Source organism: Bufo gargarizans, chromosome 7 (assembly GCF_014858855.1).
Source record: "Bufo gargarizans isolate SCDJY-AF-19 chromosome 7, ASM1485885v1, whole genome shotgun sequence".
Taxonomy (NCBI): Eukaryota; Metazoa; Chordata; class Amphibia; order Anura; family Bufonidae; genus Bufo; species Bufo gargarizans.
Genome location: NC_058086.1, coordinates 149,633,830 through 149,659,595, shown reverse-complemented (window position 1 = coordinate 149,659,595; position 25,766 = coordinate 149,633,830). Strand labels below are relative to the sequence as shown.

At 45.6% G+C, this 25,766-nt stretch overlaps 1 protein-coding gene across 2 annotated transcripts in view; it reads right to left on the bottom strand.

The window, feature by feature from the left end:
• The window catches only part of LOC122943334 (dimethylaniline monooxygenase [N-oxide-forming] 2-like), a 77,631-nt gene extending 71,989 nt beyond the window's left edge, over window positions 1–5,642 (bottom strand). For both annotated transcript variants that reach the window (XM_044300994.1, XM_044300995.1), the window contains exon 1: window positions 5,490–5,642. The gene's annotated coding sequence lies outside the window, so the exon portion shown is untranslated. The remainder of the gene's footprint in view (window positions 1–5,489) is intronic.
• Between the last annotated feature and the right edge of the window lie 20,124 nt (window positions 5,643–25,766).

Genomic DNA, 25,766 nt, shown 5'->3' with positions numbered 1-25,766 from the left:
TCATTTTTAGAAATGTGAGGCAGTCCATACTGTCGTGAGCTAGGCGAGTGCGCTTTTTGGTCACGCAGGTGGTGCTGCGCTGAATGTCCTTTCGGACAGGACACTGGACTAGGGGCAAGCCAATAGTTCCATGGCAAATTGTGCCAGATCTGGCCACAGGTGAAGCCTGCACACCCAGTAGTCCAGGGGTTCATCGCTTCTCAGAGCATCCACATCGGCCATTAACCTAATGTAGTCGGACACCTATCGGTCTAGGCATTCCCTGAGGCTGGATCCAGAGGACGGCTGTTGATGGGTTGGCTGCAAGAATGATCTCATATCCAAAGTGACCAACACATCTTCAAACCGCCCTCTTCTTGCATGCTCTGTTAGATTGGTACCTGCAACTGTATCTCTGTGAGTGGAAATTCCTCTGCCAGCACCCACAAAAGCAGAATGCAGCATTTCTAGAAGAAAGGCCTGGAAGTCTGGATTCTGACAGCCCTCTGTGATGGTGGTAACATTTCCGCCATTTTGTGTTTGTACCGGGGGTCTAAGTACATTGCCACCCAGTACTGGTCCTTGCCCTATATGCTTATTATACAGGGGTCCCTCCTCAACCACTGGAGCATGAAGGCCCCCATTTGCACTAAACTGAAAGCTGTGGAGTGGCCTGGCTCCTGCTCATCATCCAGGATAATGTCATCCTCGTTCTCCGCCCCCCAGCCATGGACAACACCATGGATTCCAGAAAAGTTTAAAGCATGCTCTTCTTGCTCCTCCTCCGCCCCGGCACCATCTTCTTCTGACTCCTCTTTAGACTCCTGTTGACTTGTCTCAGATGGAGTAGCCCCCCTGGGAATTCATCAAGCATTTCGACTTCCATATCTTCCTGCTCTTCGACGGCTTGATCAATGACACAACGCAATGCACGCTCCAGAAAGAAGGTGTAAGGTACGATGTCACTGTTGGCACCCTGGCTGCGACTGACCAGTTTGGTGATCTCATCAAATGGCCGCAGAAGTCTGCATGCATCACGCATAAGCAGCCACTGGCGTGGTGAAAAGAAACCAAGCTCCCCAGAACCTGTCCTGCCGCAGACTTCGTACAGGTAGTTGTTAACTAAACGTTTCTGCTGGAGCAGCCTATCACGCATATACAGTACAAGGTGGAGTTCCATTGCGTCGGGCAGTCACAAATCAGATGTCTGAAGGGCAGGTTGTGTCTCCGCTGAATGTCAGCAAGGCGAGCCATGGCCGTATAAGATCTTCTAAAATTGCCAGATTTTCCTGGCCTGCCGTAAGACGTCCTGGACCCCGGGGTATTTGGCAACGAATTGCTGCACCACAAAGTTCAGGACGTGTGCCATGCACGGCACGTGTGTAATTTTGCCCTGTTTCAGTGCGCTCAGCAGATTGGCTACGTTGTCGCACACCACTTTACCAACTGTCAAATTGAGAGGGGTAAGCAACTGATCAGCCTGTGACCGCAAAGCTGCAAGGAATGCAGGACCTGTGTGGCTCTTGGCTTCCAGGCACAACCAGACGCAGCACAGTATGGCAACGTCTCACCTTGCATGTCAAATAGGTTCTTGGGAGCTTGGATGGCGCAGCGGAAAAGGAGGAGTCAGCCTAGGAGGAGACGGAGGATGGAGTAGGATGAGGAGAAGAAGAGGCAGGCCTGCATGCAATCCGTGGCGGTAACACCAAATCTACATGGGTGCCACGGGTTGCATGCTTGACGGTCGTCAGAAGGTTCACAGTAAAAGTTATGTACCTTCCCTGCCCGTGTTTGCTAGACAACGTGTCTGTGGTCAGATGTATCTTGGCACCGACACTGTGTGCCAGAGATACATTCACTTGCCGCTAAACGTGGCCATATAGCTCTGGGATGCCCTTCTGGGAGAAGTATTTCCTTCCAGGGACCTTCTATTGTGGTGTGCCAATGGCCACAAATTTTCTAAAGGCCTCCAAGTCCACTAGTTTATATGCTAGTAGTTGGTGGGCTAGCAGTTCTGACAAACCAGCGGTCAGCCTCTGGGAAAGAGGGTTATCCGGCGTCATCATCTTTTTTCACTCTAACATTTGGGGAAAGGAAGCCTGCCTTTTGCAGATGAACGCAATGACGGCACGGTGGAAGGTGAAGTGGAGAACAACTGGGAGGAGAGGGGAGAAGGAGAAGAGGCAGGACGTGGAGCGCTGGGCGTGTGGCTTTGTGGGTTCTTACGGTGTTGCCCCCACTGGGCTCGGTCATCCCTAGGTGAGTGTTGGGCTCACCACGACTTATGCGTTGACAGCACAGGCTGCAGATGGCAAGACTATTGTCAGCAGCGGACACGTAAAAAAAAAAAGCCCACACTGCGAAACCACGTACCGGCGTACAGAAACCACGTACCAGCGTACAGGGAGCACCAGATGTTTTTTGCCTCCTGTGCACTGTAAGTTCTGCCTGCTTCTCCTCCTTCTCCTCCCTATCTGCTGCTCCGTCTCTCCCTCTGAACTCCCCTCCTCTTATTCTCTTGTGGGCACCTACGTGACGTCCATCGACACATCATCATCGGATTCATCACCTTCACCACCACTGACATTAAAGATCTCGGAGTAGGCAGCAACAGCGGGGACCACCCTCCTTGGGCTGATCTGGATACTGTCGTCAGACTGCTGGGTGGCGACCGTTGATACCTCCTCTTCCTGATCCGATGCCAAGAATGGGTGGGCATTGGTAAGGTCTTGCAATGGATGGGAAAATAATTCTTCCCACCTGAATCGAGCGGAGGGGATAAGGTGGTGGTGATGGACTGGTGGTGTCTTTGGGGGTGCACACAGCAGAGAGTGAAGAGGGTGCAGATAGAGAGGATGAGGAGGGTGCAGAAGCGGAAGGCTGAGTGAGCCACTCAACCAAGTCTGGTGCGTCCTTTGACGTAATTGCACGCGCCTTCTGCAACTTCCCACTTAGCTCCGGCCTGGAGCACCTGCCCGACCCCTACCACCCCTGCGGAATGGCTTGCCTCTTCCTCTGCCTGTCATTTTCAAAATGACCCTGTGACAAAGTCCCTATAGAACAGTGTTTCCCAACCAGTGTGCCTCCAGCTGTTGCAAAACTACAACTCCCAGCATGCCCGGACAGCCAAAGGCTGTCCGGGCATGCTGGGAGTTGTAGTTTTGCAACAGCTGGAGGCACACTGGTTGGGAAACACTGCTATAGAAGAGCAGTATTTGTGGAAGAAGGTATATCACACCCCTGCCTCAATCACTTTATGTAGAAATTATTTGTTTCAATAGCGTTTGTCACTCTGTGTAGATGCGGTAACGCAGCAAAACCGCAGACAAATGCTGCACTACCTAAATGCACTATATAGAAAGTATATTATTGGTATATAAAACCCCTGCTTCAATCTTTTTTTTTTTTTTGGGGGGGGGAGGGGGGGCAACTGGTAAATCACACCAATAAAAATTATTTGTTCCAATAGCGTTTGTCACTGTGTGTAGATGTGGTAATGCAGCAAAACCGCACACAACTGCTACACTACCTAAATGCACTATATAGAAAGTATATTATTGGTATATAACACCCCTGCCTCAATCAGATTTTTTTGGGGGCAACTAGTAAATCACACCAGTAGAAATTATTTGTTCTTATAGCATTTGGCACTCTGTGTGGCTGCAGTATCGTAGCAGAACCGCACACAACTGCTGCACAATACAACTGCACTATAATATACTTTCTATGTTAGAAAATATATTATAAGTATATTACACCCCTCTGTATGTCACACATATCGATAGCACACCTATACCAGTCCTTAAAAGGACTTTTGTGGCCCTATTAGCTAGCGTTTGGTGTCCCTAACAGCTTGTCCCTGCTCCACACAGCAACCTCTCCCTACACTGGCAAAACACTGAATGTAAAATGTCGGCCAGATCAGGTTTATTTATAAGGTAGGGGATATGTCCATGTGCTGAAACGTCTCAATTGTCTTTCCTATACCACCTGATGAATGTGTCATGGGTCAAAGTTCTTCACAATGTAAAAGAATATGGCAGGCCCGAATATGTTTGTCCATTTGGCGATCAGCGAACGAGCAAAGTTCTCTGCGAAACGACCGCTGGGCAAACCGCAAGGCCATGTCTACTGGGCCGCAGATCTTGCTGTGTAAACAGCGATCTGCTGTCCAGAAACAATAATTATTTATGGGGAGGAGATGCAACATAAATGCAGCATTTCACCTCCACTTAACGAGCAGTCAAATGTTGGGAAGGAACGCTTCCTACTTGACAATCGGCTGCTCCTGGGATAGTCTAAATGCAGCTAAAGCATTTGGAATATCTCTAAAATAGTTAGTAAGACCTGAAAGCCCAAGGTTGTCTGGCAGTCCGTGGCTTGACGATATATAACATTACGTGTCCCTCCAGGTATATCTTTGTTCACTTCCTAGATTATAAGAAATGCACTAATCTTTAGTTTATACAAGAATTGGCTCATACTAAACAAATAGGCTAATTACACGCCAGACAAGTTGATCTCCATAAAGATATTCAGTACGCTATCCAATCTTGTGCAGTGACATTCTTGCGACATGGACAAACTTAATATTTGCTGAAGCAAGAATGAAATTAATTACATGTATGATCAACATGGGAAGATTTACTAGTTTTCTTTATGTCAACATAAATGTCATACTCCAACCTCTCAACCACTCCCCCACCGATCAGCTTCCTTGCAGCTTCGGCACTAGGAGTTGGAACCTGAACTACGCAGCTCCCATAAAAGCCAATGAGTGTCTGCAGTATACAGATTCCCATGTGGCTGTTGTAAATTATATCTCGGAACGCTGTTAGCAGCAGCTCAGGTAAAATTGCTGGTACACCACTTGCTCGGAGAGAGCTGAGCACAGTCAGCCAGAGCTAATATGGCACGAAGCTCAAATGAGCTCTTCTATCTCTTTATTTTAATAAAATTACATATAAGAAAAAAAAAATGTTCTTGACTTGGAATTCGACGATTTAGTTATAAAATGTGTAATTTATATACTATCTTAAAAATACTGGATGGTAATAAACCCGAATATCTGTATATAAAATAGCGATAGGATCTACAACTCTATATTTTGACTTTAGAGAATATTGAACATAGCACGTTATCAAGATTTACAATCATAAGGGAAGCAGTAAAATCCAAAAATTGGAGGAAAATACCCCTTAGAAGGATTCATTGTGCATAGTATACCTTGAATATAAATAAATATACAGTTCTATTATAGTTATACTGTTGGGCAGGTATATCCAAGGGTAGGAAAAATTAAATGCCCAAAATGCTCAGTTTGTATGAAAATACTGTATCTTTCATTGTTTCTGGATATGTGAGGTATTGAGACATTTTTGGGAGAATGTAATGTTTTTTTTTTTTATAATGATTATTTCCCTAAACTCAATTAATTCTAAAACCTAAGAAGTACAGAATGGATGGAAATTACCATAATAAAATGAAGAAGACAATAGAAAAACACTTACTAATTGTTGCTTGATCCTAGTTTTGGATGAAGACGGACAATAGTTCTTCACTTGGCAAGAATAATGCTTGTAAAAACAGTCAGCCGAGGATGCTAGAAAATTATACTCCTCTTAAAGCGTTGAATGATTCCTCTTGGCAAATTTCATGAAATCTCACTCCACCCACTCCATGAGTGCATTGTGGTAAAGATTACAAAACAGCTTCCTGTGTACAATGCTGAACACAGATGATAGATGCCTCATGTATAAGATTCAGCACTACCACTGTCTTTATTTATGCTAAAAAAAACATAGCAAGATTCCGGTAACAGACAGCGAGTATGGACCCACTGTACCAACTAACCTGTTCGTCTTTGTCTAAACCTAAGTGTGTTGTCTTAGCGGTCCCCAGATATTCAACCTTTAACTCCTATACAGGGAACATTGCTGCAGGGAAACAACCAGGCTGCTACCTCCTAGAGTAGTCCAGTTGTAGTTGGCAGCTGACCTATGGGGACCAGAGACACTGGTGAAAGGCACAAAGAAATCAGGCAAAATACACAGTCAGGAGACAAGCCAAGGTTGGGGCATGCTGAATACTAGGATGTATGAGAAAGCAATCTGAGGTTCGGGCAACCAGCGAAGAATCAGACATGAAACAGGCAGGGATTGTGCATGGGTTGACAGACAGAACAAGCATACTTTCACTAGGGCTAGCAAACACTAGAATCAGGCAAAGCTCAGGCAAGAAGGTGAAACAACCAGCCTAGCTAAATAGAACGTCTGATCAGCACCTTAGTAAGCAGCTGGACATGGCGCAAGAGGGAAGGATTAACTCTAGCAGCACTGAAGAGAAGTTTACAGAGCACTAATCCCAATACACATTTTTTTTAAGTCCAGAAGCCAGTGTTGCCTTGTCTTTTGGGGTATTTTGCATTGCACAGCTTTTCAACATATTTTCTAAAGGCTATTTATAAAAATTAACCCCTTCCCGACCAGCGCCATAATAGTACGGCGCTGTGGGATGTGACTTGCCGACCAGCACCATACTATTACGGCGCGCTGATCGGGTGGGTGCAGGAGCTGCGCCCGCCTGATCACCGTCAGGGTCCAGCAGTCACTGATAGCCGGAGCACTGCTTTATGCACCGACATTGGTGAAAACACTGATGCCGGCCTATTAACTCTTGATGTGCAGTGGTCAGCACTGCACGTGCAGGGATTGGAGCAGACATCAGGTCCCCGCGCTGCTGTGACGGGGACCTGATGGCAGGGAAAGCAGGCATCGTGGCTGCCTTCTGTGACAGCCTGTGAGATCCAGCCCCCTGGATCTCACAGGCAGGAAGCTGTAAACGTATTACATTCGGTAATACACTTACAGCTAATGCTTTATAATACAGAAGTATTGTAAAGCATTGTAAAGGGGATCAGACCCCAAAAGTTGATGTCCCAGAGTGGGACAAAAGAAAAAAGAAGTAAAAAATAAATAAATGAAGTTTTACAAAAATTGCAAAGTTTCAAATAAAATAAAAAACGTCCTTTTCCCAAAATGAAGTAAATAAAAAATAAAATAAAAATAGGAATAAAAGGAAAAGTAGACATATTAGGTATCTCTCAATCCGTATCAACCGGCTCTATAAAAATATCACATGACCTAACCCCTCAGGTGAACATATAAATTGTGTCAAAACTTACATCACTTACATTACAAATTTGTCACCTTACATCACTAAAAGTGGAACACCAAGCGATCAAAAATGCGTATGCCCCCAAAATCATACCAATCTAACCATCTACTCATCCCACAAAAAATGAGCAGCTACCTAAGATGCCCAAAAAATAAAAAAACTATGGCTCTCAGACTATGGAGACACTAAGGCCCCTTTCACACGAGCAAGTGAACGCATAGCACCCGCACCACTGGCGGATCCAGGGCAATTGCCCCCTGAGCTGGCGGTGCGGCCCTAGTGAAAAGTGGGGGGCAGCGGCAGCAGGGCACAGGGAGATGAGTGCTTTAATTGTGGAAGCACTCATCTCCATAGTCATTTGTATTGCCGTCCTCAGGAAGGCGATACAGATGGCTGTGCTGCGGGGGGCAGAGGAGGGAGAGGCGTGTCCCTTCCCTGTTCCTCTGATAGGCTGCCGGCACAAGGCCGGCAGCGTTTCAGAAGCCGTTGCACGTCATCGCGCCGCATGAGCCGTACAGCGCGGGACACAGGCCGGAAGAGGCCTGCATCGCATCGCTGACATGGAGGTAAGTATAACAGTTTTTTTTTATTATGTACAATACTTTTACTGGCACATGATTGGAGGGGCTCTTGTTACTTTCACATGATGGGGGGCTCTTGTTACTGGCACATGATGGGGGGGCTCTTGTTACTGGCACATGATGTGGGGTTCTTGTTACTGGCACATGATGGGGGGGTCTTATTACTGGCACATGATGTGGGGGTGCTATTGTTATTGACACATGATTTAGGGGGCCATTTTTTTGTCACTTTACATCCATGGCCATCTTTAACACGGGGCAAAAGGGGCAGCTGCTCCTGGGGGGCCCAAGGCAGCTGCCTCTTGAGCCCCGCTGGCCACTGGCGACGTGGTTGGTGGTGGCAGGGCATAGGGAGATGAGCGCTTCCATCGTGGAAGCGCTCATCTCCATAGTCATCTGTATCGCCGTCCTCAGGACAGCAATACAGATGGAAGTGCTGCGGCGGGGCAGGGGAGGGAGAGGCTTCTCCCTTCCCTGTTCCTCTGATAGGCTGATCGCGCCACCTGAGCCGTATAGCGCGGGGCACAGGCCAGAAGAGGCCCCTCCGACTAAATCTAGTCCTCAGGTCATTCGCCCAATCTTAAAATCAGCCCACTCAGAGCAATTCCGCCTTGCCAGCAAATAATTTTCCTTCGGAATGCCATGCTTCAACAGGAGTGGGTGACTACTCTCCTATTTGAGTATTTGTGGCTGTAGGTTTTCTGTATATATTGGTGATGATCATCCTGTCCGGACCAATCTTGATTAACAAGTCAAAGGAATGTCAATTTAGTGTCATTAATCTCACTGGTGAAGTATAAGCCTAGGTCATTCTGGTTAAGGACAGAAACAAAATCTTTGAATGCTTAGGCGGTATTATCCCAGAGAATAAACATGTCATTGATGAACCTCAGCCACAACGTGACGGATGAGGCCCATCAACCGATGCTCTCTCCAAAGACAACCTCTCTCTCCCACCAGCCCAGGTACAGGTTAGCAAATGTCGGGGCACAGGGGCTGCCCAACGCCACGCCCCTGAGCTGGTGAAAGACCTGTCTATCAATTAGGAATATGTTATTCTTCAGGATAAAGTCAGCAACGTGATGACAAACTCATTGTGTGAAGCTAGAAGGGCTCATCTTTCTGCCAGGAATGCCCTTACTGCCTCACATCATCTCTCATGTGGGATGAAGCTGTAGAGGGCTTCCACATCCAAACTGACAAGGAGTGTGCCACTGTCGCATGTTACATCATTCAAACGGCTCAACCCATCCATTGAGTCCCTTACGTATGAAGACAGTCTCAACAGGAAAGGGCGCAGAATCACATCAACGTAGTTGCTAACTTTTTACGTGAGGCTCCCAACCCCCGACACTATAGGCCTGCCTTTGAGGGGGTTTACCCCTTTATATATTTTCAGCAGAGCGTAAAACACAGGGGTAATGGGGTTGTCGGGTAGAAGGCAGGTATATTGATCCATGCTAACCAGGCCTTGTCTTTTCGCCTCACCCAGCACTTCTGCCAAATTGATTTTAAGGACATCAGTAGGATTACAGCGAAGTTTGGCATAACATGATCTGTCGACCCGGTCATGGGTGAGGAAGAATTTCCTCCATTTGAGTTTTCTGATAAAGAGGTTGATGTTTTTTACCCAAGTAAATGAGTTATATTTACACAATGGGACAAAACACAACCCCTTACGTAACAGCTCCATCTCGGTCACTGACAAGACTCGATTGAATAGATTAATTATTTGCCTGTCCTCTGTGTGCCTGAATAGAGTTATACATTTTTCCTGTTTCTTAGGGGGTATTCTGTGCCCATGCCTAAAAAAAAACCCTGTCACTCCTGTCAGTCCTGTCTCTGCCATGATTCCTATTCGCCAACCTCGTCCCCTGCCACTGTTGCTTTTAATATTCACAGATATAGCTGATATGTTCTCAGCATCTATTTCACCTTCTGAACATGAAATATCCGTCTTGCTTCTGTGTTAATATGACTTTTTCTACCTGTGAAGATGAAGGCGGTACCCTACTTAAAATCACGGGTGTCGTGTAAAAACAGATTATGTTTCCTCTCCCTAATATAACCAGTCAATTTCTCTACTGATTGCTGCAGTGCGGTAAAAAAAAGTTACATTTTAGCGACGACATTTGTAATAGTGAAACGATTCCGCAGAACAGACGACCAAATGGGACATCTATCCGCGAACCATTAATCCACCACCGGTGAATCAATGGAGGGCCTGGCCAGAGAAGAGAGCCTTAGATCCCTGCCCCCCACGCACCTGAATGGTGACATCTTAATGGAAGCATGCTCAGAGTTGTTATAAGCCACCTCCACGAAGGGTAGATGCACGGCCCATTCCTCCTGTCAGTCTGACACGAAGAACCGGAGATATTGCTCCAGGGTCTGGTTAGTCCTTTCCGTCTGACTGTTGGTCTCTGGGTGAAAACAGGAAGAACCAAGAGATGAATTGAACACCTTTTATCTGAAACAATATCATCCGGCACTCCATGTAATCGAAAGACATGATTCAAAAACAGATCTGCCAATTCTCTTGCCAAGGGCAATCCGGGAAGTGGGATAAAATGGGCCATTTTACTAAAATGGTCCACCACTACCCAGATTACCGTACTTCCAGAGGACCTTGGCAAATCTGTGATGAAGTCGATAGAGATGCGAGTCCATGGAACCTGAGGAATAGGCAGTGGGAGCAAAGAAACAGAAGGGGCGGACCGAGACGGTTTATATCGAGCACACACACTACATGCCTGGATGTAGGCCTTAACATCCACGGACATACTGGCCCACCAAACGTGACGTTTAACAAGGGCAAGTGTTTTTCTTAACACCCAGATGCCCTGCAGACTTGGAGTCGTGAAGCTGTTGGATAACCTTTAACCGAAGGTTAACTGGTACAAACCATTGCCCCTCTGGCTTGTTGGGTAGACTCTCTGCCTGTGAAGGCTCCAGAAGAGAGCACAGGTCCTCCATTAACTCTGTGGTCCGTAGGGTGACCAGAAAACATTTACTGGGAAGAATAGTCTCTGGCTCAGAGTTCAGGATCGAAGCAGCCTCAGGGAAGCAGTGGGACAGAGCATCTGCCTTCACATTTTTAGAACCTGGCTTATACGTGAGGCAAAAATGGAAGCGGGTGAAAAACAATGCCCACCGAGCTTGTCGGGAGTTGAGTATCTTGGCAGTCTCTAGGTACTCTAAATTTTTGTGGTCAGTGTAATCCTTTATGGGATGTTCCGCACCCTCTAGCCAATGTCTCCACTCTTGAAAAGCCAAATTTACTCCCAGAAGCTCTCTATTGCCGATGTCATAATTACACTCGGCTGGAGAGAGCTTCCGAGAGAAGAAGGCACAGGGATGTAACTTCTCAGGGACTCCAGAATACTGTGAAAGAACTGCCCCAACACCAACCTTGGAGGCGTTGACCTCGAGGACAAAAGGTCGGGAATGAGTAAGGATTGGCGTAGCGCAAAAGGCCTGCTTTAGAGTTTCAAAGGCTCTGTCTGCCTCTCTCGTCCACTATCGCAGAGAAATTCTTAATAAACTTATGGTAGAAGTTGGCAAAGCCTAAGAAATGCTGCAGTCCCTTCAGATCTTTAGGCCGAGGCCAATCCAAGACAGCAGAAAGTTGGATGGATCCATAGCCAGTCCCCTTTCTGAGATAATGTACCCCAGAAAAGGCAATTTGTTACTTCAAACAGACACTTCTCAAGTTTGGCAAAGAGGCGGTTCTCCCTCAGTTTCTAGAAAACCTGACACACGTGTCTCCGATAAGACACCAGATCCGATGAGTAGATTAATATGCCGTCTAAATATACAACAAATCTACCTAAGAAATCCCTGAGGACATCATTGATGAGCTCCTGGAAGACCACAGGAGCATTACAGAGACCAAAAGGCATAACGAGATACTCGTAATGCCCGTCCCTGGTGTTGAATGTGGTCTTCCATTCATCACCTTCTCTGACACGTACCAAGTTATATGCACCCCTCAAATCGAGTTTGGTGACAATCCGGGCCCCTGCCAGCTGAGAAAACAAACTAATCGGCAATCAGAGGCAGAGGGTACCGGTTCTTCACCGTGATCCTATTGAGGGTGTGAAAGTCGATGCAGGGTCTCAAGCCTCCATCCTTCTTCTCCACGAAGAAGAACCTGGCTTCAGCGGGGGAAGTGGATGGACGAATGAAACCCTTCTCGAGATTCTCTTTAATATAATCATGCCGGGCCTGAATCTCAGGCCCAGTGAGATTATATAGATGTCCCTGGGGTGGCATGGTACCTGGCAACAGATCTATGGGCCAATCATATGACCTATGGGGAGGTAACACATCAGCCCCCTGTGGACTGAACACATCCTGGAAGTGATGGTTATGCTGGGGTAATGTACTTAATACTTCCGTGGAGGCTAGTGGCAGCTCAGGACATATGCACTGAGTGAGGCATTCAGTACTCCACCGGCAAATGTAACCTGAGCGCCAGTCCACTATCAGGTTATGTAGTCTCAACCAAGGGAGACCCAAAATCACAGGAGTGGATGGCATGTCCAGGACCGAAGGTCTCCCGATGATCACCCCCTACTGTTACCTGCATCCCGGGCCTCATCCACACGACCATCCTGGAGAGGAGAGCCATCAATAGCGGTCACTGACAGGGAGGTCTTTGGTTGGATAAGCGGGATGCCAAGTCGATGCACCAAGACTGAGTCCATAAAATTCCCTGCTGCTCCAAAATCAATCAGGGAAGAAAACACATAGACTTTGTCTTGCCACTGTAGTGAAATGGGTACCATCACTCGTGTCGGAGGAGGGATAATAGCACCTAGGAGGTTCTCCTCATTGCCCCCTAGGTACATTTGTTTCCCGCCGACAGGAGGGGACAGGTTTTAACAAGATGTCCTGCTTTTCCACAAAACACAGACCTTTTCCACAAAACAAAGGTACAGACCTTTCTTTTGGTAACGAGCTCGTTCCGCTTGTGTAAGATTGGCTCTTCTGCCGGCCTGGTGGCCCCTGGATGTGGCCGTGAAGGTGTAAAGCGAGTCGGCCATTCTACTCGCCTCTCCCGGATCTGTCTGTCGGCATCGATTGCCTGGGAGACGGCCATCTCCAATGAGACGGGAGTGGGTAAGGCTAGAAGAGCCCGGACTGCATCAGAAAGTCCCAGCCGGAAACGATGGCGGAGGGCTGTGTCGCCCGTCGCCCAAAGCCGCCCATTGCCTAAATTCTGCAGCGTATTCTTCGGCAGGGTGGTGACCTTGCTGAATATGCTTGAGATGGTTCTCAGCAGTATGGGTACGATCTGGGTCATCGTAGATAATGGCCATGGCCTCAAAGAAAGCTTCGACTGACAAATAGGCGGCGTGGTCCTGGGGCAAATTAAACACCCAACGTTGGGGATCTCCACGCAGCAAGGACATTATGATTCCAATCCTCTGTCTGATATTGCCGGAAGCTATCGTCCGCAACTGGAAATATAAAAGACAGGAGTCCCTGAAGATTAGGAATTCCTGTCTATCTCCTGTGAAGGAGTCAGGCAGAGGAATCTTTGGCTCCACTTAGTGTCTTGCGATCGTGATGGGTAACGTGGAAGCTCCTTGGAACAGCTGCTGAACCTCCCCATCACATTAGGCAGTTGCTCCTGGATTTGAGTTGCAGCGACTGACGGCACATTCGGGCGTCGTTGGGTTAACAGATTAACTGCTCCAGTTAACTCAGTTAGCTGCTGCTGGATTCTTTCCATGCCAATTGTTTGTTGGGCCTACTGTTCTGTAATGCAAGGCACCAACAGACCAGTGAGGAGAAGGGGTTTATTAACAAAATAAACAAAGTCCAAGTAAACTTCACTGGACAAGTATCAGGCAAACAAAAAACAAAGGAAAGACAGGAGTAGTCCCGATCCGTGCATAAGTCTCTGTGCAACTTGCCAGGTAAACGAATGCGTCACGGAAAGTCCCGGGTCCTACTGGAACGGACTGAGTCCCAGCAAACTTCAGTCAGTAGCTAGCAGTACTGACCTGCACCTGGATAAGGGGGGATAACAGTGGTCACTGACCTACCTGGGAGGCCACCTTTTATGTGCCTGCTAACAAATCCCAGGGAACCAAGTGTCCACTCCCCATAGGTAATGATCCTACCCTACACCTGTGTACAAGGCTTTGGTCGGTCATTGGTCAATTAGACCAATGAAAGCCCCCTAATCTGCTTTGAACTTGCGGCCAGGTGCTATTCCCTTTGCTGGTCGGCGAAGCGCATAAAAAGTGCGCACGTGCGACCTTGCGAACCCATTTTCTAATGTAAATGCAGATGCACGACAGGCTCTGCGAGAATGCGCAAGCTCATCGACATGAACACCTGAATGAAATCCGCAATAGGCACCGGAGACAAGCTCGGTCGCAGCGTACTGTCACTAGCCGGCTAAGCTGTCCCCGAAAGCCATGTGGTCTTCCCCTCCGGTGCACATGTGAACGCATTCCCGCATCGGTTCGCAAAGGGGTTGGAGCTGGTGTATCAATGTAGACATGCATAACCTGTCCCACAGCTCCACAAGGACCCTTTTTGGTCACACCAGAGTGCGAGACAGGTGAGGATCTTATAGTATCCCACTATAGTGGAGTTTAAGAACCCACCACTTATATGCAATAGACGTAATCCCAGCTTGGGGGATCAACTCGTACACTCTGATATTGGTATGGTAGAGAAGGTTGCATTACAGAGCACACTCACCCACCAGAAGGGAGGTACGTTCCCTTGTCTCCACTGCATGCAATGTAGTAACATGCAGAAGGGCCAGTATTTTCAACATCCTCGAACTGGAAAATCCTAAAGGATTACATGTTATTATACCAGTGATACCACTAACGTTATTTGTTAAATAAAGTGCCCGTGCGGCATGCTGTATGTAGGAGAGACAATGCAGAAAGTGAAGGATCGCATTCATAAACACAAATCGACTATAAGAAAGAAAAATCTTGTATTTCCTATATCGTTCCATTTTGATAATCATAATCATTCTATAGCACAGCTGAAATATCAGGTACATCTACCAAGGAGAGAAGGGGATTTGAAGAGATTACTACTCAAAAGGGAAGCGTTTTGGATACACACCCTTGATACCTTACACCCTAAGGGTCTCAATAGGGATTATGAAGTGATGTGTTTTTAAAACGTTTTTTTATATGTTTTCTTTCAGACTAAGACAACGCGATCGTGAGTGGAAGATCTATTACTGTTGTAGTATTTGAAAGGGTATTATAGTATTTACTGTATCTTTTGTTACTACAATTATGTAATTTCCTGTTTGAATTGATTGATGATGTCATTGGACTAGACCTATAAATGCTACATGCTATCAGTCATTAATGGAAGGCTGGACGGGCCAAAACGCGTCCTTTGATGTGGATTATATGATGAAATAAAGCATACTTTGAAAAAAGAAACAAATACGCCTGCTGGGATGTATCTGAATTTGGGATTGGGAACGACCCCTTCCCCTTTTACTAAAGAGTGGTGAGCGGTCTAATTTTGATTAAATATATTTTTATCCTGTGACCGCCTAATGTACCTCCAGCCACAGAATCCAAACTGCTTTGCTGTCAGGTGAATGCCTATTGGCTAATATTTGGGGCCTGTACTGGCCGACAGTTAAATTTTTTATCTCTAGCCACATAATAACACCCTTGTCTCACTCCTTTGCCTCTCATTATGGTGGAGTATGAACCGCATTAACCATAAGGACCTTCTAATGTCACAGGGTCATGTGACTGTGCCCCCAACCCTGTACTGTGCCCCCTAATACACTGCATTGTGCCCTCTTACCACACCCTGTGCAGTTCCCCGAGTCATTCTTTGTACTGTGCCCTCTTACACCTTTTTTTCTGGTCAGAGTATGGAGGTGTTATCCGGTCACTGTACAGAGGTGTTATCCGGTCAATGTATGGCGGTGGTATCCAATAACTGGATGACCATAACTGTATCCCTTTCCCTGCCATTCTTTTTTAGAGGTGTCATGAGCCGGAAAAATTTTCAGATTGCGGTGCTAAGGACCTTTGCGCCACAATCTGTGTTAGAAATAAGCCTAAGGCCTCATGCACACGGCCGCTGTTCTGGTCCGCATCCGAGCTGCTGTTTTGGCAGCTCGAATGCGGACCCATTCACTTCAATGGGGCCGCAAAAGATGTGGACAGCACTCCGTGTGCTGTCCGCATCCGTTGCTCAGTTCCATGGCCCCCCCCCCCCCAAAAAAATAACATGTTCTATTCTTGTACGCACTTTGCGGACAAGAATAGTATGTAAAGGCTGTCCATGCCGTTCCGCAAATTGCGGCCTAACATAGACGTGTGCATGCGGCCTAACAGACGTATTTCTATATAATAAATGACCACCACCTAATTGCATTATTATTCGGGGGTAGAGCTAATATCTTTATATTATATAGATAATAGTGTATTATACTGTGCCTTGTATTTCCCAGTAGAAAATGATCCTTGGGAAACACAGTCCTCATCCCTGACCACCAGGACCAGGTAGCGCTCTGTCAGTACATGGCAGCCTCCCCTCTCGCTGTGTACTGGTGCTTATTCTGACACTAGGGGTGGATTCCTATTTTTGCCTCAGACTGATGCCGTACAGTGGCGTCCGTTCACCATACAGTTCCATTGTAGAAAAAAATATTACGTTAACGTATGCACAAAATCCACAAAAACGTGGAGTGCTGCACATTTGTATACATCAAACCGATAGGAAATAAAAATTTCTAGGCTCCAGCAGGGCACATTTTTTAATGTTTCCCTTTAAGACGCATAAAAAATGGCCCCCCGATTAAAATACATATTTTTTATGGGAATTTTTGCCAATGATCCCCCTCTGGTATATCACTGTCCATGTTGTGGGACTATTTGTGTACTTCTAGTAAGTGTTTGCTCACTGCAAATATGACCTTAAGGTTTTCTAGGTTCGCCTGCAATTAAAGTTATTGGGACCTGCCGCGAACATTTGATCGCAAACAAATCGTCCCGGCCGATGTTTGTCCATGACTAGTTTTATGTTCTAAAGTCATTTTTGTCGTGTATTAGTAGCAAAAAAAAAAAAATTGCCGTTCAGCGGTGCAGTCTGCCTCCACATTCTCACGCCATTGGTCCTGCAACAATGTCGGCCTCTGCCTCCTCATCCTCCACCATGTCTTTAGCCTGTCACCTCGTTTGCCTGGGTGAACGGAGTCACACAGGGGAGGAACTGCTCCATATGCTTCATCAAGAAATCGAATCCTGGCTTTCTCCGGGACAACTGAAAATCGGAACCATGGTGACCGACAACGGGACGAACATTGTGTCGGTGCTGCGTCAAGGAGCGCTGAGCCATGCGCTGTGCATGGCACACGTGTTTAATCTAGTTGTCAAGCAGTTCCTGAAGTCTTCCACCCATCTGCAAGACATCCTTAAAATGACCTGGAAACTTTGCATGCACTTCAGCCACTCGTACACTGCAAAGCACACCCTCCTGGAGCTGCATCGGTAGAACAGCATCCCCCAACATAGGCTGATATTCTACCCATTGGAATTCCACCCTCCTTATGTTGGACCGACTATACGAATAGAGAAAGGCCATCAACGATTTCATGATGATCCAAGCAGACAGGAGTACTCCCCTGTGTAACTTCAATGTCAGCTAGTGGCAGCTCATGCATGATGCCTACCGTTTGCTCAGGTCCTTTGAGGATGCCACGTTATTTGTAAATTGCCAGGACTACGGGATTAACAATGTAATGTCCTGCAACAGATTATGGTAAATCTGGCTGGTCAGGGGACTGGAGACTTAGTACCTAGATCTCATGGCCTCATCAGCCCTGTGGGCGCTGAACTGGAGGAGGACATTGGCGCACAAGCAATGTGTAGCGAAATGGGTGGTTTTTCTACACAGGTGACAGGAGAGGAGGAGCAGGAGCAGCCAGAGGAGCTACAGGTGCAGTACACAGCCCTGCAGGGTATTGCGATAGTGAGGTCACAGTTAATAGGCAAACAAGGGTTGCTCTGGGTTACTCACAGTTTCTTGGAAGACCGTGGGCAGGCGTACAGCAGAGGGGACCTCTGGGGCACTCTCGGTGTATAGGGACCAGGCCTGATGGTAGAGGAGGTGCCCTGGATGTTGCAGGCGTTTAATGTGCCGGGGGCAAGGTCCCTTTAAGATTCGTGACGCCAGTGCCTGTAACGGTGGCACATTGTGGGACACTACACAGGGCGATGAAGAAAACTAGGCAGAGGACCCAGACACACCGTGTCAGTATGCAGTGGAGATGGAGGCAGGGAGTCCCTCCGAGTTATTTGCACAAATGGCCCGATGCATGCTCACTTGCTTGCGTAGTGCCAGCCAAATTGTCACCATTCGGTAGAGGGTGACTTCTGGCTTTGCACCTTGTTGGACCCTTGATACTGGTCCAAAATGGGGGCCTTTTTTACACCCACTGAGAGGGAGGACAAACTGAACTACTATAGAGACATCCTATGTAGTCAGTTGGCCGCTGCCTATCTGCACCATCGTCCATCCTCTCGCAGGTCTGATCGGGAGGGGCCCTCCGCGCTCACGTTCCTCTGCCATGGCTGCTGTGGCGGGGGTAGGAGCAGTTCCAGCTCTATCAGCAGCAACTTGATGAGCAGCTTTCTTCACACACCTAGTGAAGCAACTACTCACATCAAGCAGCAGCAGCTAGACCTGGAACAGGACTTGAACCAGCAGGTGGTAGCATACTTGGATAGCACCCTGCCACCCAATGGCGGATCCAGAGCCTGGTCTCGGGAGGGGCACTTCCAGATTGTTTTGTGGGGGCGGACAGAAAATAATGTGTTGCTTACAGAACACTTTTTTATTTAACCTATCGTACAGCTCTAACCTGATTTCCAAATTACGGATTTTAAAAATTACAAACAAATAGGTGATATTTAACCACATGTAACTTTATTTAACAGTTTTGGAGACATTTTCATCAGGAGTTTGTATTCTGATTATAGAGCAGAATATTCCCAGACAAAACAGTAACACACAATGCCCAATTATGTGTAAAAAGGTAGAAATATACTGATAACAGTGTCACTTTCCAAACACTAAAAGCAACAGACACATCACATTTGTACATTAAATAACATGAATAATTTACATAATTAGCTCAATTCTGCGTTTTCCTTGCTTTGCAAATAGCTCAATTATTCGGTCAGTATTCACAGGAACATCTCTATGAATGTAAAGCAAACTCAATCCATTTAATCTTTCCTCTGACATTCGTGACCGAAGCCATGTTTTTACACGACGGAGGGTTGAGAATGATCTCTCTGCAGAGGCCACGCTAACAGGTAGAGTTTCTAAGATCAGAAGTAAACTTCTGATGGTTGGAAAGAGGTCCTTGTCGCACACATCTAAAACTTCAAGGACTGTTTGTGGAATTTCATTGTTTTGGGATAACTCCCTTTTTCACTTTGTGAGCCAGAGACAAATTTCTCCCTAAAGTAATGTCTCCACTATCCTAAGGCCAACATCAGCAAGAAGAGGGTGGAAACGGTTTGATAAAGAGTGGACAGCAACAGGATCCATGGTTTCAATTTTGTTTTTTACAAGTACGGGTGGCATCAATATTTGAATCTGGAAATACTGCAATCGTTAATAATGTTATCCAGCAAAGGAATATACAAAGATTTCCTGTAGAATTCTTCAGTTGATCCTGCATTGTAATTTGATCTGTGCACTTGTCTTTCTACAAGACGTGGCTATTTTAGTTTCACTCCAAGTTCTGAGGCCAATTCTGTAGCCTCCATATGCAAAGTGGAAAAAGCCTGATCAGCGTTACATCGCATATTCTCCAGGGTTGTCATTGTGACATTCAGATGCGCTTGTCAAATCAAGTGTTAGAGATTGAAGAAAACGACTCAGAGGTAGTGTTACTTTCAGAACATTGATACGTGATATCAAGGAAAAGATTAATTCTGCACGGCACAAAGAATGGATGAGAGTAGAGGCTGATGAACTAGAGCTTGAGCATTTCCATTGAGATATTGCTGATAGTGCACTCACCACTTTACCTAGTCCATCTCGAAATCTTATAAGAGAATCATGGCGCTCTACCCATCTAGTTTCACAAAGACTGGTCAGTTGAGAGCCTAACTCCTCCTGCTTTAAAACAAAATTTCGCTTTGCTGACTGGTTGAAAAATGAAATGGTTGGTTTGACCACTGCTACTGCATTGGGAACTGCTGAAACTTGTGAGGACTTTGAAATGGAATTTTCAGAGAATGGTTGTAGCAAGGACATCTGCAACTGTTGGGTGCTGCTTTAATAATTTCTGAAACAGTGCCAGCCACCTCTGAAGACATAACACTGCAACTGTCTGTTCCAATGCCAACACAATGAGTGATATCCAGGGAGAGGTCTTTGATAAGTTGGATTACCATCTGGCCTAAAACCTGTCCTGTAAGCCTTAGTTCTGAATCTGAACTATCCAATCCGGACTCACTCCGAGTTGCAAATTCATAGGCATCTATGAATTTTATAAAATCTTCACGAATAGATCCATTGTAGACATATCTAAAGTTAAGTGAAAGCTGTTCTTTATGTGAAATATCTGTAGTTTCATCAAATATTACACTAAAATAGCAAGCCTCTTTAATTCTACCAACAATTATATTGCAGATTTCATCACCACAACACTTGAATAAATCATTTTGTGTGGATTTTGAAATGTACGTAGCACGTGAAGATGCAGTAAGGAGGTGCTTCTCTAACATTTTGTCTCCAGATGCAACGCGGTATCTCAGCAATTCCCAAAAGTTCCCTTCATTCACGTCTGGAGTGGAGTCATCCATTAATGCACCATCATCTCGGTGGCCACGTAGAGGTATATTTTGTCTACCCAAGAATATAATGGACTCAATGATAGGACGAATTCGCTCTTGGTTCTCCTTCACCTTCCGAAGACGATATTAATTTATTTGATTGACAATTTCATTGTCAGGGGAATGGTAGGTTTTAAAAAATGCTTTTCCTTCGGTTACACTCTCTTGGTGATAAACTAGTCTTGCATGGACTTCCAAATCTCCTTCCTTACCCTTAAGCTTTTCGTAAGGGGCTCAGTTACCAATTTTCCAAGTGCCATGCCTTTGTTATGACCACCTTAACGATGTTGTGCAAACAACGCACAGTACTTGCAGAACAAACCCTTCTTAACAGCTGAATATACTAGCCAAGCAAAACTGTCAATATGTTGTTTTGACAAGTATCGTTTGATTGTCCTAGTTTCTCCATTTTTGGAAGTCGTGTTCTGAACAGAGAAAGGAAGCTCATATCCAGGAGGAGGTTGCCATGGATTTTCCAGTAACAAGCATTTGGTGAAGTCATCAATTGTTTTCCCAAGATGTGTGCCAATGTCATTCATTAGGATACTGCCTGTTTGAGGTGGGGTATCAACAGACTGTGGCAACACAGAATCCGTTTGACAAGGTATTGGCTCTACGTGTGACTGTGTACCAGAACACGAAGGGAGGCTAGTGTCAGTTTCTATAGTTGAAGTGCTTTCTAGTACAGGCTGTGCTCCTGTTGACTTTTTTGCGCTAGTACTGAAGAAGGAATCTATAGTCCTGCTATTCATCCTTTTCTGGCTCATTTTGCGCTTTCTACAATTAAATCAAAAAAGAGCACACCTTGTAAAATAATTGTAATTGTCTTGCTAGGACATCATGCCCACATCCATTATGTTATATCATGATAAATAAGTGCAATAGCATTACAGTACCTTGTTTAAAGCACAATAAAGCTAGCCTTATAATGTAATTAATTTTGCCAATAAAGCTTGCACTCTACTTCAGATATCAAATAAAGCTCATTTAACATCTGTGTTTAATAGATCGGTCAGTCTAGGTACACCAGGTTTGATAATTTAAGGTAACCCCCCTTCCCCACAGTCTGTCACTCACTGATAGCAGGCTCAGGCTGGCAAGGCAACTTGAATTGTGCAAAAGTGGCTGGGCTAGGGCCATTTTAGTGAACTCTTATAGTGTGACAGTCAATTTGCATATGGTCAAGCCGGCCATTAGGCCATAATGTCACTATGGCCTAATGGATGGCGTGACCACATGCAAATTGAAGCTTTAGACTATGGCCAGTCAGTGGCTCTAACTCTATGGAGTAAAAACCCCTTTAGGTTTAATACACTAAAGCAGGGATGTCAAACCTGTGGCCCTCCAGCTGTTGTAAAACTGCAACTCCCACCGTGCCCTGTTGTAGGCTGATAGCTGTAGGCAGTCTGAGAATGCTAGGAGTTGTAGTTTTGCAGCAGCTGGAGGGCCACAGGTTGGGCATGCCTGCACTAGAGAAAAGTAAAACCGCATTCTGTGAAAGCCTCTCTAGGCAGGAAGGTACTCACCGCTCTTCTCAGTCCAGACGTTGAGCTCTTTGGCCAGTTCAGGCACATCTAAAAACGTTCTCCAGCCCTGCCTTTTTTGGGATTTCGAAATGTCTCTAAGGATGTGGTCCCCGGCATACAGGATGTCTTTTCCTTTTACTCCAAGTAGGTCACAGTGTCTGAGGAGCCTGAAAAGCAGAACATTCCAATTAAGCCAGCCCGGGGGTAACTTACTCACTGACTTATAGCAGTGACACAGAGAAAGCATCACCTACCTCCTGAGTACACTGCACGATGCTGGTGTGGGTCTGTGTAAGTTACAATTCGTAGCACTAGCATCACATTATCCTAAAAATTAAAATAGAAATCAGTGGCCACCTTTCATCTACAATAGAACTGTAAAGCTTGCCACAGATGTATTCATTAAAGATATAATACAACAGCCTCATAATAGGTCTCTTTTCCTAAACATTCAAGTGAACGGAGCATAGCCGTGCCCAGGCCAGTTGATACTAGTCGTGATGTCACTGGGCCAGCGGTAAACAGTGAGAAGGCCGCGGCGCTGCTGGAGCGCTGCTGCCTTCTCAAACAGCTGATCGGCGGGGGTCCCGGGTGTCAGACCCCCGCTGATCAGATGCTGATGATCTATCCAGAGGATAGATCATCAGTTTAAACAAAGTGCAGAACCCCTTTAAGGGTCCATTCACACGTCCGCAATTTCGTTCCTCATTTTGCGGAATGGAATTGCGGACCCATTCATTTCTATTGCGGATCCGCCTTTCCTGGTCCGCAATTCCGATCCCGAAAAAATAGAACATGTCCTATTCTTGTCCGTAATTGCAGACAAGAATAGGCATTTTACATTAAGTGCCGGCGATGTGCGGTCCGCAAAATGCGGAACGCACACCGCCGATGTCCATGTATTGCGGATCCACGGATACGTAAAACACACACGGACGTGTGAATGGCCGCTATTACTAACTAACTAGGGAGGTTACATTATCAACCTGTCCTGTGCCATCTTCTCCTGTCCGGGCCGGGGGCATGGTCAGCGCTATTTGTCACACACACCCACTGTCCTGAGTGTCCTCTGTCTGAAGGGCTAAGGGTACATTCACACTAGGGTTTTTCTTTTCCGGCATAGAGTTCCGTCAAAAGGGCTTTATGCCGGAAAAGAACTGATCAGGCAAATCCCTATGCATTCTGAATGGATAGAAATCCGTTCAGTTTGCATCAGTATGCCTTTCGTTTAGGATACTTTCACCCTTGCGGCTGTGTGATCCGCCACTGGCTGAAAGTATTTGTGAGACGGATCCGGATGCGCATTTTAATTTTTACTGTAACACATTATAAAGAGAATTATTACTACCGGGGGCATTATGGTGGGCTTTATTACAGTTGAGGGACTATGAGGAACATGAATACTAGTATGAGCACTATATGAGCACTATTACTACTATGTGTTGTCTGGTTGATAATTATTTCTATTGGTGGGACTTTGGGGAGCAGTATTACTGTGGGGGGCACCATGGCATGCTATCAGCTTAGCACAATTATTTTTGGGGAACATTATGTTTACACTATTAGTGTCAGGGACACTGTTTCCTGGGCACAGTTATTTTTTAGGACACTGTGTGCCAATATTGAAAGGGGAACTATCTGTGTGTAACTTGTATAGGGAGCACAGCGGGCACAGTATTGGGGGTGGCAGGATGAGGTGTTCAGAAGGTGGGAGGATGATGGAAAAGTAGGAAACTAAGATGTCTGTCAAACTCTGCAGAGAGAAGAGATGGCTGAAAGAAATCATCATGGCAGTCTGGTCTGAAAGGAGAAGATGAGGACGGAGAACATCTACACCAAAGGAGACGTCACTGGATGGAAGAGGTATGTGGCCCTGTATTAGGCTACTTTCACATCTGCGTTAGTGATTCTGGCAGGCTGTTCCAGCAGAGAACAACCTGCTGGAATTCACTGGATCTGTACATCGTACACACCAACCATAGGTTTGGGAAGGAAGGAGGTGTGTGTCCTCACATAATGGGGAGAGACACACTCGCACACACCCTATATGCACACAAGGAACTATGAGCCAGAGAGCAAGCTCCGCTCAGAGCCAGGAGGGAAATGCTGGCAGCAGGAGCACAGACCACGCCCAGCGCTCGTGCATGTGTGAGCGGACAGAATTGCAGGCACAGGGCAGTTAACATTGATATAGAATAAATGAAAACAAATGATCATGGTCTCACGCTCAAATTCACTTTAACACTCAAAGGTAGATTACTGCACTACCCTGTGTTTTGCTGTAGTAATAACATATACAGGTGAAACTCGAAAAATTAGAATATCGTGCAAAGCTCATTTATTTCAGTAATGCAAATTAAAAGGTGAAACTAATGTATGAGATAGACTCATTACATGCAAAGCGAGATATTTCTAACCTTTATTTCTTAGAATTTGGATGATTATGGCCTACAGCTTCTGAAACCCCAAAGTCACAATTTTGAGGTACCCTTTGCTCAGGGGGTATGGATTAATTAGCTGACTAGAGTGTGACACTTTGCGCCTAGAATATTGAACCTTTTCACAAAATTCTAATTTTAAGCTGCATTAATGAAATTTACCTGTATATGCTGGTTTTATTAAGTTTAACAATTCCCCAACCGTGTGTAAATGAAATTCATGGAAACGAATGATTGAGACCTGATGCTCAAATTCATGTTAACACTTACAGGTAAATTGTTACCCTAGTGTTTACTGGTGTACTGATCATCTATATGCTGTTTTGATTAAATAAAAAATAAAAAATAATAATAAATAAATTAAAATTGGAACTGAACTGTGTGTGTGTGGAGATAATAAACTGATACAGCCCTAATATTTCATTCCCAGTCACTGAAAAGTTTTTTCAAAGTAAAAAATTAATAAATATTATAATATATTAAATTAAATGTGAGATGACTAGGGATGAGCAAACTTCAGTTTTTGAAGTTCGTGTTCGGGTTTATGCTGAAATGCAGGAGAGGACTCCAAAAACGCGAAACTGGACGGAGCCGTTATGCTGGCCATAGACTTTTATTATGACGGAATGCATAACAGAATGCCTCTAAACGCATTCCGTTATGAATTCAGTCTTTAAATTTCATTATGTTCCATGGTAACGAAATCCATAACACAATTCAGCTTAAACCCAAACTTCAAAAACTGAAGTTCGTTCATCCCTAGAGATTACCTAACAGAGATCACACTAGTATTCTATATGCTGTGCTAGATTGATGGTAAAACATGTGTTGTACAGTTTTTGCTTATTCCGCCCCCCACCAAAAAAGGATTTCTGTGAAAATAGGAAAGAAAATGAAAGGATTTCCTTGCAGGTAGCTGCTTAAGAGGTTTGTAGCAGCTGCAGTTCTGCTAGAAGGCACAGTGGCCACAGCTATTCACTCCTTTCTTTCTGGCTGACAGCTTCCCTGCTTGTTCTTAGGGTACTTTCACACAAGCGTTATTCTTTTCTGGTATTGAAATCCAGTAAAGGGTCTCAATACCTGAAAAAAACGCAGCAGTTTTGTCCTACTGCATTCTGAATGAAAAGCAATCCGTTCAGTATGCATCAGGACAGGTCTTCTGTTCCGTCCCTTGTATGGCATTTGACTGGACAA